The sequence below is a fragment of the Canis lupus genome, chromosome 6 (genome assembly GCF_048164855.1).
Source record: "Canis lupus baileyi chromosome 6, mCanLup2.hap1, whole genome shotgun sequence".
Lineage (NCBI taxonomy): Eukaryota > Metazoa > Chordata > Mammalia > Carnivora > Canidae > Canis > Canis lupus.
This window is the reverse complement of record NC_132843.1, coordinates 57,508,992-57,527,009: the sequence shown is the minus strand read 5'-3', so window position 1 is coordinate 57,527,009 and position 18,018 is coordinate 57,508,992. Positions and strand designations below refer to the sequence as shown.

At 45.4% G+C, this 18,018-nt stretch overlaps 1 protein-coding gene across 1 annotated transcript in view; it reads left to right on the top strand.

The window, feature by feature from the left end:
- The window catches only part of TNR (tenascin R), a 408,870-nt gene that overhangs the window by 196,466 nt on the left and 194,386 nt on the right, over nucleotides 1-18,018 (top strand). Inside the window, exon 2 of the mRNA XM_072830721.1 lies at nucleotides 11,706-11,804. The gene's annotated coding sequence lies outside the window, so the exon portion shown is untranslated. The remainder of the gene's footprint in view (nucleotides 1-11,705; nucleotides 11,805-18,018) is intronic.

Below are 18,018 nucleotides of genomic sequence, written 5' to 3'. Positions count from 1 at the left end.
GAGGAGGAGGAGGAAGAGGAGGGGGTGGGGGATAAGGAGGAGGGGGAGGATGAGGAAGAAGGGGCAGGAGATGAGGGGCTGGAGCCGAGTGAATGGCCACAGGGTGGGGTGGAGTAGGTGGTGGGGAGTGAAGGTTGGTCTGGAAGGAGGCTGGGGGAAGAGGAAGGGTGCAGAAAAAGAATTTCTAGTCTGTCTTTCAGGGTCAGGCAGGGGCACTTGTTTGCCGTGTGGGAGACTAAAGTTTCCAGCTCCAGGCCAGGGTTCCCTGCAGGCAGGTGTGGGCAGCCACCACAGGCAGGGCGGAGAGCAACGCTCTTCCTGAGCCGCCAGCTCTCTTGAGGCAAGGAGGCTGGCCTTGTGTAATCTCGCAGCAATGCTGACCAACGGAGGTTTCCCTTGGAAATCCTTCCTTTCCCCTCACTATCCCCAGGTTCTGGCATTTCTGGCCTTCCTGGGAGTCCAGCATGACCACTGAAAGGTTTGAGTCGCATCCTGGAGCGGAATGATCCAGAAGGCTACCTTTCAGATTCATTTTGTCCGGAGATGTGATCCAGGGTACCTCCAGAGGGCAAGCCCCATGCTCAGCTGCAGGGAGAGGTGAAGCCTGCCTAAGGCTTCTGCCACAGTCCATCCGAGGGAGGGCCTGGGGCTCCCGAGTGCAGAGGCTCCCATGGAGTTTCTGTGATCAGAATGGTGCTTGTCAGGGTGACAAGGGCAGGACTAGATGATGCGGGGATCCCTGTGGCAGTACTGTGATCTGAGAACAAAAGCAAGGACCAAAAACCAAAGACTGTACTTGTTCCGTCCCTCCTCTACATTTGAGACCCATCTGTCAGCTGCTGACTCCTTTGCTCTTTTTTATCAAAGCACAGAAAGTATGAGATAGACTTCATTTGTCTTCATTGTCTCCTTTTTTGATAGCCTTGCCCTACTCCTTTTATCCTTCTGATGGCCATTATGATGGTCGTTAAGTACCCCTTTTCTCTTGGTGTCCCAGACCAATAGCTGAGGAGACTAATTCATGCTATAGTGTGAGTGACTTATGCTTTGATTTAAAATGCAAATATGTCTGGAAAGGGCAAACAGAAAGACAAAGGGATAAATCTAATTATAGAAATTCAAGTTTCAGAACAGGGACTTTGAGGGTTTTGTGAAGACTTTCCAATCATACCTGTATAAGCAGCTGCCTGGCTTAAGGATGGGCTTCTTGGTTCTGACCCATGCCCAGAAGGTCTCTTCAGAACGTCAATGCTCAGAAAGGTTCAGAAAGGTTCTGTTTTTTTCTGCAACCTCACTGCAAGAAAATGGACTTCAGAAAAAGATTCAGGATTCACCAGGACTGCACAACTGGCTGTCTCTGCCTTCAATGGTCTCTCCCATTTCTGAGACTTGGCACTTCTCTCTTCCTCTGATTCCTCTCTGCTGGGAGCCCTCTCAGGCTTCATGCTCAGGGCTCCAGGGTGCCTTGTTCATACCTCCATTAAACTCTTGCCACAGAAGTCTCAGGAATAGATCTTTCCGTACACACGACTGTGTCTTCCCCATGGATTGTGATCCTCTTTCTCAAGGGCCAGAATCAGTGCTTATTCATCTTTTTATCTCTAGTGATTTTCAGTTCTGGGAGATAGTAAATGATCAGTAAGTGGTTCTAGTTTTGGTTGTTCTTTTCGGTGTTGTTTTTCTTTTCTTTTCCCCGGGGAGGGGTACAGATGGATGAGTGTAACTCGGAAAGCAGAGTGGGATTTGGTTTGGGAGCATCGCTCCAGACTTTCTTAAGGTTGTACTGCCATATTGACCAGGCACTCTCTGGGGAGATGAGAGGAAAAAAGTCACTATTTGTGCCTTTGAGGAACTTACGATGTCAGTTCAAATGTAGATGTGAGAGAATCAAAACATTGAAAACATAGTCTTCCTCCTAAGATCAGGAACTTCCCTGTAGGCCCAGAAAAGTTGCATGAGCTAGAGGTGGTCCTGACTTCCCACCTCTCCTCTTACCCCGGGGGCATTTGGAAATGTGTGTATGGTAGACAAAATGAGTGTGTGGTGATCAAAATGTTTGGAAATACGTGTGTGGTAGGCAAACTGCCAACATAGGGTGAATCGAGGCTGAGACCTGAAGATCGTTCTTCAATCTCATGGACAGTATCTCCCAAAAAGCATCAACTCTCCCCAAATGACACTAATTTAATCTCTAACACACAAGGCTAGACTACCTTGGCTCATACCAAGGATTTTATATCAAATTTTAATTTTTGAACACTTAGGACAATTAAAGAAAGCAAATCTTCATTTTCCAGGACCTACTTCATGTTAACCCATCATCGATACTCCCCTGCACTGTATTGAACTCCTCCGGCTCCATAGGTCATGCTAAGACGGAAAATTCTATGCAAGGCATGGTAGCTGCAGGTGCAGTAGCCTGGTTGTCACGCTGCCAAGTGGCACATTGCTCCAATCCCGAACTTCCTTTTCCCATTTCCCACAAAGTCATCCTCTGAGCAGAGCAGGTTTGGACACTCCAGCCCTGGTTGTGGCCCCAGGGGCCCCATTTGCCTCTTTCTAGTCTTGTACCCAACTTCCTGGTCTGCTCCTATATGCACTAAGCTCTTGACTTCTGGCTTTGCCTCCCCTATTTTACCCTGGCTCAAATATCTTAAATGTTTACTACTTCTCCAAATTTTGATCTCGGACAATCTCACCCAAAAAAGAGTAATCCTCCTCAAAATGACAATACCTCCACTGGGTTTATACTAGACTATTGGTTTAATCCATTTCTTGTCTGACTAGGTGACTCCCCACCTGCTCCCCCAGTTCATAGGCCCCAAGAGCAGGTGCTGGTCCACACAGGAGCCTGACCTGCCCCCGATGAAAGAGAAGGACTTGGGTGCTGTTTCTTCTGGCCAGAGGTCGAGTCCTGTGTCCTCCATGCTCATGTTGACCGAGGGGGAAGCCACAGAGCTTTGGCTCACAATCCAACTGAAACCAGAGGTTTCACAAACCAACTTCCTCATATGCCTGGGAAGTTGACCCTGTGTTACTCTAGCAACTGAACCTCCCTAAATTGTAGATCCAAGGGACACAATGACATACAATGAATTTAAACTGTACTTATCCTGAGAAGATGGGAAATCCTGGGCCAGTTGTACAGTTGAGCCCTCTGGGTCAGGTCTTTTGAGGAGAAATTGGCTATCTTTGAGGAAGACCAGAGAGCTGCCATCAGAGAAAATATACTCAGCCTCTGGCCCTGAGGGTCACAACTTTGCCAGCCACATACTGCTTAGCCAATGAGATGCCCACAGGAGCCATTTAAGGGAAAGAAGACATATTTCCCTCTGTCCACAGCCAGGCAAGGCAGGGATCTATATCAGATAAAGAAAGGGCCAGGGCTCACCTTAGATCCAAAGCTTTATCCTTCTCTTTTTTGGACTCATTTTCAGCTCTTTTCACTGAGAAGAGCACCCACCCTTAGGCAAGAAATTACCCTGGTGATAGATGTCTAGCAAATGCAATTAGGCTCCAGTTTAGTGTTCTTCAAGGGGTGCCCTTCCAGGGTGGTGTGTAGAATTTGGTGATCACTCAAGCACTGTACACGCGAGGCCTTTGTCTGTGTCAGGCTTTGGCCACCAGAACTTCCTTCCCACTCCCTTTAGATGCAGGGAGGCTGTGGGCAAAGAGGTAAGGATGGCAGATGGGGCAGGGAGAGGGCAGAGCAGATGCTGGGAAGGGGGCATTCAGAATAAGAACAGCCAGGTTGGCCAAAGAGACACAATGACTCCCAATGTGAGCCCAGAACAGAGTTGCAGGGCGGGGATGCCTTCAGTGGCTGAAACTCTCTAATATTTGCTAGTCAACCTAGTGCTTGAAATATAATCCTTTAATTCTACTACCTTGGGGACTTGAGAGGGATAAATAAAGAAAAATGTCGTAGACCCTGTCCTTGCAGTATTTGCATTCCAGTTGGAAAGGTCAAACATGCACCATCAAACTTCCAGGCAACACGCTTCCATCGGGGGTGGCCACACACAAGCAAATGAAGTAGCACAGGCAATATTGACCCATCTGTGAAACAAGGGAAGGACAAAAGAGTCCATCTGCATTCTACCTGCCTGAGCTTTTAATCAGCTCTGCCACTTAGAAGCTGAATGACCTTGGGCAAGTTACTTAATCTCTTTCTGTCTCCATTTCCTGACTCAAAAATGGGGAGAGTAACACTACTTTGCTCATAGGCTTTTAGGGAGGATTCAATAGGCAGGGGATTCAGCAGGGCGATGCACGGAAAGCCTGGGGCCTGGACTCTGGCTGTGCCAACACGTGCCAGTGCCCTTCCTCCTCCCTTAAGCCAGGGCCAATGAACCCTTCTCCTGTCACGGACCCTTTTGGCCTGGTGATGCATATGAACCCTTTCTCAGAATAATGGTCTAAATGCATAAAATAAAATATATAGGGTTACAATGGAAACTGCATTTTTATTGATGTGCAGTTATCAAAATACTAAAAAAAACCAAATTTGCTGCATGGTAATATATGTGTTTCTTTATTAACGCAGTAAATAACAAGATCTGCTGGCGGCTCCAATAAGTACTGTAATTTTGAAATAGTAATAAGCTTAAACAATATTTCAACAGATCTGCAACAACTGTAATGAGATATAAAAATATCTGTGATTTCTATTGGTGACAAAATTACAGCTACGGCTAAGACGATAGTGACTTGTGGCCCACATTTAAAATTAGAGGGACTTCTAATTTTTGCTAGAGGTCGGTGAAAAGATAAGTATAATTCTTTTTCATCTGAATTGGTGGACTCTTGAGGCGCCAGGGTGGCCCAGTCGGTTAAGTGTCTGTCTTCAGTTCAGGTCATGATCCTGGGGTCCTGGGATTGGACCACACATCATCCAGCGCCCCACTCAATGGGGAGTCTGCTTCTCCCTCTCCCTCTGTTTCTGCCATCACGCACTTGAGCGTGTACGCACACTCCAGCACTCTCTCTAAATACATAAAATCTTTAAATTAATGAATTAGCTAATTAATTAATTCACAGACTCTCCGTGGACTTCATGCTAAGAATCATTGCTGTAAGACTTGATAAAATAAGTTATAACCATACTTTCTAAATTTTTTAAATAACACTTATTTTCACATTATTAAAGCAAAATATAAACAAATATAATAGAAAAGTTAAGAAATTTAGATTAAGTGGGAAAAGACAAAGGGAATTTAAAAAAAGAAAAAAACACCACGTGATCTGGAGAGAATCACTGCTAACAGGTTGGCTTTTAAGACACAGAGCTCACTGCTAATCCTTTTTTCATGCACTGAATATGCTCTTCCTACGGTTATTAAATTGCTGTGTCACTCAGAAGGATATCAAGGAACAGGGACTGCTCAATAAAGAACCAACTCAAAGTACTATGAATGTAGGCCAGAAACTATATGAAGCCTGGTGATAGAGAAGGAGCCTTACCCTTTACAGCACAGCCACCCACAGGTAGGGCAAAGAGACAAGAAACAGAGTTAGGGGGATGCAGGGCAATCTTCCAGCCCCACAAATAGAAGCTATCCCACTGATCTCAAATCTTGCGTTAGACCTGATGAATTATCCCAAGTTGGAGCTATGAATTGTGAATAATGCAAATTACCCAGTTGGTGTGGGATACTGACTTTACTCCAAACCTGCCAGATGCTCAGACCAGATCCCTGAATCGTGTGTAGGCAGAGCAGGAGGTCTCATCCAAAAAAAAAAAAAAAATCCACTTGGGAATAATAATAATAATGAGGTAGCACAGCACCTAAGAAGGGTTTGTCTGGTCCCTTTTAATGCCCACAGAGAATTACCTGTGTGTGATTTCAGAATAGAGCAAAGTCCTAGCCCCAGATAACTTTTTCTGAGCCTTCTGAGCAGTGGCCAGGTTTGGGACTCCTGACTTGCCAGGCTTCCCATGTAAATGTGAGGGTGTGAAGCCATTAACCACCAACTTAGTTTCCAGAAGGCCCTTCCATGAGACTGGGGCCACCACCAGTAGAGCAGCATTACAAAAATCCCTCCCTTCCCTTCTCCACGATCTTAGACTAATGTCCTTTTCTGACTTCCAGAGACCTTTCAGGGAGGGCGGCGGGGAGAAGCGTGTTAATGAAATGCTGCCAGCACCGTCCTCACAATGTGATTGTGTGCTTTCCTGGAAGGACCCTGCCACCCCAAGGTGGCACACCCTGCTTCCTCTATGCCCAGCTAAAGATCACAGCCCAGGATAACAGGCCAGCAAAACTCCTGAGTGCAAGGCACCGCCAAATTTCAAAATGTTTTTAATAAAACAATGTGGAAAGGGCAGATTGCTCATTTTGATTCTCTACTGGGTTGTTCAATTAAAGCTGAAATTCTGGGGAATCTTGAACCACCCTGACCATATTTTCCATTAGTAATAATGATAAAAGATAATTATTGAGCCTGTCTGTCAGATATTCTAGACACCCGCACCTTCACTTAATTAATTGCTAATTAAGATGTGAAAGAACTGCAATGTCTCTCACACATCCTGACTTTATTAAGCTTCAGCAAATCTTCCTCAGGGAAAACAAACCTAAACCGCAAGGCTGAGTTCCTTCCTTGGGTTTGGAAACTCATGGCCAAGTGTCGGGAGTGGTGAAGCAGGGATGAAGGCCTACTCTGAGTCAGGGTCATTTAACCATCCTTCTGATGGTACACGATGACCCTGAGGGGAAAGAATGAGGGAGAAAGAGAGAGAAGCTAATAGGATTTGAGTTCCTACCTTCTGCCATATGCTGAGCTAATAAGCCTTTCACGTATATTATCTAAGTTAATCCTCCCAGCAATCCTGTAAGGAAATATCCCCACTTTACAAATTAGAAAAGGTGTGTTTGGAGGAATTCAGTAAATATCTTTTCCAAAAATGTGTAGCTGGTAAGAGTTAGAATTTGAGCCAAATTCCACATTCTTGCATTTCTTGTTCCATGGAGGTATGAGAGATGAAGATGCTTTTTTTCTATAAAGTATTTACCATTACTGATAAAGGCAAAAAGGCACCATGGCAGCTAGCCTTCAAGATGAGCCCCAATTATTCCTTGCGTTGTAGTATTCATACCCTTATGTTGTCTCCTCCCACATCAAATAGCGCTAACCTGTGTAACGAATGAGATATTGCAGAAATGATAAGGAGGGTCATAAAAGAGGTGGTAGCTGCCTCCTGGCTCTGTCTTGGATCACTCACTCTGGGGAAAGCCAGCCATGCTGTGAGGACACACAAGCAGCCCTGCAGAGGCCACTGTGGGGACACCTCCTGCAACAACCAGCATCATCGAAGTGAGCCCTTGTGTAAACAGGGCCACCAGCAAGTCTTCAGGTGATCACAGCTTTCACTGACATCTTACCTGAAATCTCATGAGACCTTGAGCTTGAACCACCCAGGTTTCAGTTCCTGACCCACAGAAACCATGAGATAATAAATGTTTATTGTGTTAAGCCAGTGAGTTTGGGAGTCATCTTTATACAGCAATAGATCATGAATTTATTAGCTTTCCATATCCTTCTGAACTACAGTATCTTGGCAGTACCAGTTGTAGGAGAAATCCTTATAAGAAACCTTCACATGTATAGGCCTGAAAATAGGAGCTCCAAGTAGTAGTCATTCAAATTCCCTTCTCTTAGAAGACTTTGGGAGTTTAGGAGCTGAATTTGGGTCAGATCACCAACAGTTGCTCCCATTTTCTTATTAAGATGACTAAGTGTAATTTGTTGGCCATTGTACTGAAAATATGATCCAGTTTCAGCAGCCAACTGCAGGAAGAGAAAATATATGAATTGACAATACTTTAGCACACCGGATGGTCTTGTCTAGGACTGATCAGCATCCTTGCGATCACATGGCTTTTTCTGGGACATCTTCAGCAATTTGCTGTAAACAAACCCAAATCACCCAAGTACCTAGGTTTATGCTGATTATCAAAATAAACTGTGTTTGTGAAATCTGAAACCTCTGCAGGTGCATCTCTCCTGTCCTGGTAGTGTCCTTCTTCTGCCCACGATTTACCTAGGTCAAAAGAGAAAAAGACACAGGGCTTTGGAGGAAATCTGTGCTTGGGGTCAATAGGGCATCATGAGTGCCATGCTCCAGACCACTCATTCCCCCAGATTCTGCCTGGGTGGTCATGGGCAGGGAGTCCAAGCAACAAAGTCCAGGCCCAGCCCCTCAGGTCACTAGACTCACATTCAGTAGAAGAGGGGTCAGTACTTGATGTGGAGAGAAAATATAATGCACATTTTTTGGACATATTTAATAGGTAAACTTATTTTTTCAAAGAGGATCTGTTACAAGCTGATCCCAGAAAATGCCTATCAAGGCAGTGTTGGGCATAAAGAGCAGAAGTGCAAGTAGATGAGTGGGTTGAGAGAATGAACAGAAAGAACACATCAATTTGCTGAAGTTGCTGGGGAGTCATGTCACCATGCTCCTTGGTTGTATGTGCATCTACTATGGTTCCCTCTCCCTCAGTCCCCCACACAGTGTGTAGGCAGGAGGGACATAGAAGCAAGAGCCCAGCACTAGGTATTGATCCAACAGCTTTGTCTCAGAACTCATTACATGTTACACTTGCTCATGTTGTGACCCACCAGTGTCAATTTCTATTATAATAATCATTTGCCTTGTCAGCAGTTGTATGAAAATGTACTCTAAGATGGAGCTTTTGTGTGGTCTCTTTAGGACTGTCTGGCCTGTTAAATCATAGGTGTCTACTAAGAGGTCACATGCATCATGTCATATAAGGGCCATATATCAGGTTCAATATGATCTTCTAGAACACAGTGAGTAAGCTCATGACTTCAAGAAGACCAGCCCACAGGATTGCTCAAATTCAGTGTGGTCGTTGCTCAGCCTGTAGTTTGAAATCTGTTAAAAAAAAAAAAAAAAGTAGTTAAAAATAATAAAATAAGTGTGTAAATAAAGAAATAAAAGCTAGTTAAATGGAAAGGACTAGAACACAGGGACACCACATTCTAGCTCTAATTCTCGAAGCAACTGTGTGTTTGGCGCCTGCCTCTGCAAGTGAACGTCATCTGTTGTACCTCCTGTCCAGTGTCTCTATCCCCCAAGGGCAGGAGCTCCTTCATGGCAGGGGCTGTGTCCTCCTCTTGTATCCCTAGTACTTGCCATAGACCTGGCTACTGAGAAGGCTCTTAATAAATGGTTGCTGCCAATGACCAAAGCACCAAATCAGAGCATCTACCCATAGTCATATATGGATAGATGCGGTTAGAGCATAAAGGAAAGGACAGAAGTCTGCATTTCATGCTGTCAGCATGCGGGTTGAGGGGAATATGGTTGGTGCAGGGGGGATAATGGGTGGAGAGAGGCAAGTAATAGAAAAAAATAAGGACATGGCACAAAAAAACCTCGATGTATAATACCAACCTTTTTGTGAAAATATGTGTATGTATGCATAAGTAAATTAGGGAAAAACTGGTGATGCTCATATGTTAAGTCAAAACAAGTTGCAGAGAATTTCAGTTAAAAACTATAAAAAACACCCCATCACGTATCTGTGTATATATATGCCTGATTGGGTTTCAATGAGCATGAGAGAGGGTGTGTGTTGTGGGTGCTGTGAGAGACCACCCCACAGAGGCATTTGCCCCCCGGGTGCAGGACGTACTGGCAGCTCAGAACTCACAGCTGGGTTCCTGTCCAGGATTCACCCTCAGTCAGAGGAAGCTGCTTTGCCCAGCGTTATGCCTGCTGTCTCCCTAGAGGCAGCCAATGACTGGTGGGGTCTAAAGTCCTGTCCCTTCTCAATGCAAGACAGCTCCAGAGCTCCCTCTGGCCAATTCTGCTTCCTGGACTCCCCCACGAGTCCCCCCACACCCTCCCCAAGAGTATGTCTCAGTGATCCTTCAGTGTACATAATGTATTTCAGTCTGCTTCCTGGAAACTTGACTCATGACAGTGGAAAAGTACAGACTGGTCTAGTAAAATGTGACATCAAGGGTCTGAGTTTGGGGGGAATGATTAGCTTTTTCTGTATGCATCTTCATATTGATTTACTTGGTACAATAAGCACATATCACTTTTATAATTTTGAGAATATCAAAGATGTGTAAAATGTTGTAAATAAATATAGGTTCCTTAAAAGAGTGAATGACTATGCTTGTACCTGGTTGGAGAAATAGATGATAAAATAGCACATCAAAGGAATCGATTTTTAATCAAGGAAACTGAAGGGGATTTTGCTAACACATTTGGTGACTTTTGACTTAGTTGGTTCAAAAAAGATCGGGCCAGCTTTCCAAGAGTAAAGTCGTCAACTCTTAGGGTGAGACAAAAGGGGTCAATGGGTAGAAGCAGAAAGGAGACGAAGTTTTAATTTCACGGAAGAAGAACATTTCTAACATCAGAGTTGTCTGCCGGAAAAACGGGCTGCAAATTTGGGCAGCCACTGTGCGAGTTGCACGGACCAGAGGAAGTGTAAACATTCCAATTGGTGAGCAGTCAGATTAGAGCAGGAGGAGGAAGACACCTGGCATTCATGTCACTTCCAACACTTCTCCTTCCTGGGCACTGGCAAGTCCACCGATAACCGCTCTCCTTCCCGATGATACAGCCTCAGAGTCTTTCCCAACCCCATGCTTCAAGCAGCCGCTACTGATATAACGGAGGGAGGATTCACCAGAGATGAAATCTATTTGCCCTTTCAGGACTAAACGATCTTTCCACTTCTACCAGCTCTCAGGTTCCATGGGGTCTTCTAGGGAAGGTTAATTTATTCAGGAAGAACTTAAATGAGCAAGCCTACACCGTAGCCAAAGGCTGGCTCTTTCCTCCCTCCAGGGTTAATTGATTTTTGCAAGTACATATGAGCTCCCTAAGGCTCAGTGTCCCCTTTGGAGAAGGCTCAGAGGATTTGTGGGAAGCAAACCCAAGAAGACATAATCATCCTGTAATGGATGGTGTCGATGGGCCCTGGGAATTGCATGGGGAGAACTGGTCCAAGTGTTGCATGGGAGCCATGCTTAGACAGATTGACAGACTGCTGACACAGAAGCTCCTCGCCCCGTAATAGATGCTTCTGAAAGGGGTGCTTCTAGCCTGAGGGGATTGCCCTTTGCCCTGCTGCATCCATTTACTCAATGAGTATATGGTGAACTTCTCTGTGCCTGGGATGAGAGCCAAAGCAGTGAGCAGGATAGAGTCCAGAGGGAGAACAGCACAGATGAAGAGCCTTACAATAAGTGGTGACTTTTATGACATGAGGACGCAGGAGTGATGTGGACATTATGCCCAGAAGAGGGGCTCTGGTTTAGGGGTAATAGGTGGCTTCCTGGAGGAAGTGCCGGGCATCTGTCAACATCAGATCACCGAAGCATGTTACTATAGCCACCTGCAAAGATCTCAGAAGAGTTTTGTCACATTAAACACATGTCTGGAGTTACATCCATTCTGTAGAACTTTTTCCTTAAATATTTACTGCTTTATGGCAATGCTAGGAGAATGAACGAGAGACAATGAAAAAACGAATAGAACTCTCTGCAGAGGAAACAATAGCTTAATAAGTAGAGTTTTCTTTGCTTTCGACACCTGCATGGTGTACCTCCAAGTTTACTGAAAAGGAGATATGGCGGCTGGGTTGGAAAGGGAAACTGAGACTCCTTATTTTGAAACCATCAACATACTTCTTCCCTCCCTATTCCTGTTTCAGGTGGACATATCATTGCACCTGCACAGAAGCCAGGCCTCTTGGAGCTAGGGTTGAAGAGCGTGTGGGAAAGAGAAGACATTGAAGACACGGTCACTAAAGGTATGATCTCCTGTGAACCTTATACCATCCATCACTGTGATGGCCCGTTTGAGGCTCTTGCTTATGACTGCAGGGACTGAGCCTCTTTGTCACTGCAACAACAGCCTGGGGGACAGCCTCCCTGAAATGAGGTGCTCAAGAGCATTAGCTCCCTTGGGCTTCATGCCATCTCGGAAAAAGCCGGGGAAACCAGGCACCAAGGTTTTGGCGTTTCATAAAATATTTCTGAAGTGCATTTCATGATGTGGTTGGTAATAAAAGTGTATTACTGCTCTCAGACCCTCCAAGAGACTAGGCTTGATTCCCAGCCCAACCGCGCCTGCACTGGGCCTGCAGGAGTCAGTGCTAAATTATTCACCAGCCTGACTCAAATTTCTGGAGCTCCAAAACCTCTAATAAAGTATTATGAAAAAATATCCATCTCTTTATCTCTATCCATAACCATTTATATGGCTAGAGGAAAAACCTGTCGTTTTATTTCTTTTAATTTAAAAGCTTTCCTAATTCCTTTTCTATACCACATATATATGTCTAAAGAATTTTCAGGTTGAAATAATAACCTTCTGAAAAATGGTGCATGGGAGAAGGCTCTCAGGATTCAGAGTTGACAGACGCAGTGAATATTTTGCTTCCTTAATAACTTTCCCTGGCACTCAAATTTGACACACTGAATTGGAAACTTTTCAAGTAGGTGTGGCCCTTTTTTATTGTGCAACACAATGATAATAGACCCGCCAGCCTTCTTTCTATTTGTTTATACGGTTGCTAAAAGTTTTTCAAGAAAAACTCATTTCCAACCTCAGACTCATAATGCTCTCATTATCTATCATGGTGCATGCTGAAGCCACAACTTTGAATCAGTCCAGGCTACTCCCAGCAACACCCTGCCTTACTTGGGGACATTTGGCGACAAAGTACCCCGGGCTGTTTAAGACAACCTTGAACATAGAAACTCACTGGAGACTTGAGCTCATAAAACTGGCTATCAGCCATTCACATTTTAGAGCAATTTGGTTAATTTGGTGCTTTTAGGCGAACAGCTGGTTGAGAGCAAGTTCTCTGCAACCAAGCAGAGCTGAAACAGGGTGGACCATCTGGGGGCAGCTAAAGGTAGCTGCCAAGACAGCTTCCCAGGAAATGTATTAAGATGAAGACATTTGGGGCATCTGGGTGGCTCATTTGGTTAAGCATCTGCCATCAGCTCGGGGCGTGATCCTGGTGGAGTCCTGGGACCAAGTCCCGCATTGGGCTCCCTGCAGGAAGCCTGCTTCTCCCTCTGCTTATGTCTCTGCCTCTCTCTCTCTCTCTCTCTCTCTCTGTGTGTGTCATGAATAAATAAATAAAATCTTTTAAAAAAAAGAATATTTGACAAACCACTTGCATTACAAGATTAGCATCCACCCCCCAAGCCCCTGCCAAAGAAACTTGTTCAAATAAGCAATGTTGGTTTCTAAGAGGAGTTCTGAATGAGGTGGGTTCAACAAAGTATGAGATCCGGGTGCCCATCATCCTCTTCTAACTCGATGTTGAATAAATATTTAAAGAATATTTAAAGAATGTTGATTTAAATGTAAGATAAATCATTAGCCTGACAAGAGCCCCCACCTATTTTCATCAGCCCTGAAATCTGAGGCTTCTGAAGGAGGGGGTGTAGGGATGAAAGAGGAAGGCCCAGGACCCCGCCAATCAGAATGAGACTCCATGAGGGACCTGAGAAGCCACCTGAGAGACGCAATGAGAGAGGGATGAGCCATGAGGACAAGCATCACATCCCACCCGGTGCTAACTTTACTCCAGCAACTAGAACCCTACTCTGGTCTGACCTGGGGAAATCAATCCTCAGCCTGAATCAGAGACTGCTCATGGAAAGTGAGGATGAGCCTGATGATTGAAGCAGGCCCTGGGGATGCTGCTTATGGTTTTGTGATTTGTAATAAGAAATATATATTTGGTCTTCATCCAGATTCTGGCCCAGAGCTCCTAAAACTTTTGAAATGTCCTACGTGATAATGATGTAGTTTTAAATGTAGGTGAGTTTTGGTGGGGTGAGTTCTGGAGCCAACGACCAAGAGAAAATTGTTGAGACATCTTTGGTGCAAAATGGTGGTTTTATTAGAGCTTGGGAAGTGAGCCCTGGGGGGGCAGAAAAAGCTGCTTCCCTCTGGGGTTGTGAGGGGTGACTGATTACATACTGGGGAGTTGGGGTAGGTAAGGTAAAATGAAGTTTTCAAGAGAACTTTTGTATGTTAAAGAGGACCTACAGGATGTTGGAGGCCTTGCTATTGTGAAGTCAAGGTGGTTTTCCCCTCTAGTAAAGCATTAACATTAAGATAGTTGGGAGCTTCCTGGAGGAATGTTATACTCTGCCTATCAAGAGTCCTCCTCAGCGGGCTGCAGGTTATAAGGAAATTTTACTGTATTTACTTTCCCTTCTATCCTTCTTTCCCACATCACTGTGGATGGATGGGTGATGTTAGGGCTCCAGGAAATTGAGTCTTTGGATCTCTGGAAATTAGGCTAGTGATAAGAAAGCTTTTTTCTTGAAAATAACTAAGACATTTATAAACTTAGGGAGACTCAGGTCTTTCTGGGCTGTGACCTCTATTAACTAACCATTTGTTTTTCCCTTCCCTTAGCTTTAGGGCAGCCTGGAGTACCTGAGGAGTGTCACACAGATCCCACCTGGGGGTGTGGGGATCATGAGGTGTCAGCTTATGTTTTGTCCTTAGCTTGCCTCTTTTCCTTCATCAATAGGAGCTATAAAGGTGTCTTGATATTCATAACAAATCCCTTTCAACCCCTCCCAAGTTTATGCTAATGTGGGGACTTTGGGAAAGCAACTAAAATGGGGGCTGGAGACCAACATTGAGATTGGAGTGTTGGAACTTTCAAATCCACCCCTCCACCTTTTGAGGAGGGGAGAGGGTTTAGAGATTGAGTTCGATAACCAATGGCTAATGACGTAATGCATCATGCCTGTGTAATGAAGCCTCCATAAAACCCAGAAGGACTGGGTTCAGAGAGCTTCCGAGTTGGGAAACCAGAACCTTACCACATGCCACCATGCTGGGCCCCAAACTCCATAGAGATAGAAGCTCCTTAGTTCAGGACCTCACCCTGTGTAGCTCTTCATCTGGCTCTTGATTTGTGTCCTTTCATATCCTTGGTAATAAACTGGCATTCTAGTGAATAAACTGTTTTCCTGAGTTCTGTGAGCTGCTGTCGCAAATTAATTGAAGCCAAGGAGGGGGGCGTGGGAATCTCTGATTGATAGCCAGTTGGAAGCACAGGTAAAGGAGACTTGTGATTGGCATCTGAGGTGGGGGCCATTTTGTGGGTCTGAGCCCTTAGACTGACACGGTGGAATCTGTCTCCAGGTAGGAGCATCAGAATTGAGTTGAATTGTAGCACACATAGCTGGTATCAGAGAATTGCTTGATGGGGAGAAAAAAACCCACACATTGGAATTGGTGTCAGAATCAGAATCATAATTCCAAGCCACATCAGAGCTGTAAACTCATCAGCCTCAAGCTCCATTTCAGGATGGCGTTGACGAAGTTCTTGGCACCAGGGATAGTCAAGCCACTGCTGGATGCAGTGAGGGGTCTACCTTGAAGCCAGTGAACAACTATCCAGGCAGGGGTGTTGGATCCTGCTGGCCCTCCTGAGGGTAGAAACTCTCAGAAGTCTACAGGATGCAGTATTCAGAGGTAGTTCTCAGAAGCGCCAGCTGCTCTGTTGATTAAATCTCAAAGCCACCTCCTGGCTCAGAGGCCAGTCCATCTTTCCCTGCCAAGACTTGTCACATGTGTACGATTGACCTCACAGGAGAGCGTGGACTTCCATGTTAGCCCTCTCCCCCCACGTACTTACAAATAACTCTTCACCAGCATGGGTTGGTGTTAGAATTGCAGAAGTCCCACCTGCAGGTCGCCTCATGGCTCTTTGGCGATTCAAACAGAGGTGCATTCACCAGGCTGGTCTGAACTGCCTAACTTGGCCTGCTTCTATCCCACCTTCATTCCCTATGCATTTGAAAGCAGCTTATTTTAAAAGCTGATTAGATGAGGCTTTAATAACATTAGAATTTAAATGGCCCCAGATAGGCTTTCAGCCTCTTGCCAAATTGAGATAAATGTGATATTTGGGGAGCTGAGCTCCCGGCTTCATGGCTGCTCTGGACCACAGACAGGTTTTGAAGCACTGCTTCTCCCATGCTTTTCTGCAGCTTGAGACTGGGTTTGTGAGCATCTGTAAGGTCCCTTTTATCTCTAAAGGTCTAGGATTCTGTGTGGAGTTGTGTCTCCATGATCATGCATTATTAAGGAAAGGTAAGGTGGGGACAGGGCCACCGGCCAAAGTTATAATCTGTGTGTGATATGCTGTGGGGAAACTTCTCTCTGTGACCCCACACCCTCTGAACTTTCAGTTCCAAGGAACAAACCTTTATAGAATGGCTACTATTTGGTCATTTAATTGAATGTTACTGTTGTTAATACCGGACTTTGGCTGAGAATAATATAAAATGGCCAGAAGTAGGAATGTTTCATCTTGGCTAATAAGGTCAGCCCCCTCTCTAACTCTTCAGGTGGGTTTGGTGCTGGGAAGGGCATACATATACTTGGGAAGTCATATAGGTGTGACTGCCTCCCAATGTAATACTCTTTTGTATATTTTAGGAAAAATCAAGAATGGAACGGGGTAGGGGGCAGGGTGGGAACCCAACCAAAGGTGAACATAAACACCGACAGTTCAGCACTGAGGTCATATTTTCAGTTTCCATGGGAAACATGTACCCGTTTGGGTGTGTCACCTGGGGCTTACCTGCAAGTTCACCTCTCCCTGTGCTAAGCCTGGGGTCATGCAGAAAGAGAGTGGCTGGGTTTTTCTCCTCTTCTGAGAATGTTTCTGCACAGTCATCCTCCCCAACTTGCTTTGTTCTGTCTCTCTGGATGGGAAGGATCTCTCCTCCTTCTAAGGCTCACTCATCCCCTGAGCGCTCAGTGCCTTCCCCTGCCACCTCCTCCACTGCCCTTTTCTGTCAGTTTCTCCCCTACCATTTATAAACAAACCTTGGTCTCCACTAAAGTGAGCCAACAAAAAGAGCTTTCACTTGATTTTGCAACTCTCTCCTGTTATCCCAAATTCTGTGAAGGAATAGCCTAGATTCACTTATCACTATATAGTCACTCCTTAATCCATGCATAATAGGGCATCGCATCCACCCAAGCAACAAGTTCAACTTAATTCTGCAAATGTGCATGAAGTTCATACTGCGTGCTGTGCCCAGTCTGGATCCTGCCCACAAGGAGGATGCTCTTATAAGGTAGGCAAGCCTGCTGGCTCCGTCCTCAAATTACAGAGCAGGTGACAAGTGAGCTGATGGGCTTACACACTGTAGAGCAGAATGTAAGTCATCAGCCCTGTGTTGGAGGCAGGGGGCAGCAAGGAAAGTGTCACAGGTGTTCTCCAGACAAATGAAGGACACAGGAAGGGAGAGTAGAAAGGAGTTGGGGGGGGGGGGCAGTCCAGGTAGAAGGAGCAGCGTGGCCAAAGTCACAGAAGCCACCGAGGCAGCACACATGTATTTAGACAAATGTATGTACATGATGAGATGAGGGGTGTTGGGGCCACAGAGGACGACAGATAGTCTTCAAGTGTAAGATCCCGAGGGGAATCCCTGGGTGGCTCAGCGGTTTAGTGCCTGCCTTTGGCCCAGGGCGTGATCCTGGAGTCCCGGGATTGAGTCCCACATCAGGCTTCCCGCACGGAGCCTGCTTCTTCCTCTGCCTGAGTCTCTGCCTCTCTCTCTCTGTCTCTGTCTCTCTCTCTGTTTGTCTTTCATGAATAAATAAATAAATAAAATCTTAAAAAAAAAAAAAAGATCCCCTGAGAAACCTCAACTTCTTGCAGACGGTGGAGAAGTCCAAGCCAGGAAGGGACATGATCAGATTACCTTTTAGAAAGACCCCTAGGAAGCATTAGTTGGCGGGGGGGCGGGGGTGCTCAGATAAGAAGCTGCTCCCATTGTCCGGATAAGACATGATAAAGGCCTGAGCTAAGACGGGATGCTAACACAGTCTTCCCCATCCCCCACATATGTCACTTGGGGTCCATCCGAACAGAAGTTCCTTTTCTGCTCTAAACCGTGAGCATCTATGATGCCTTTCTTATTGTACTTACTCCACTTGTATTATAGCCATTTGAATATTTC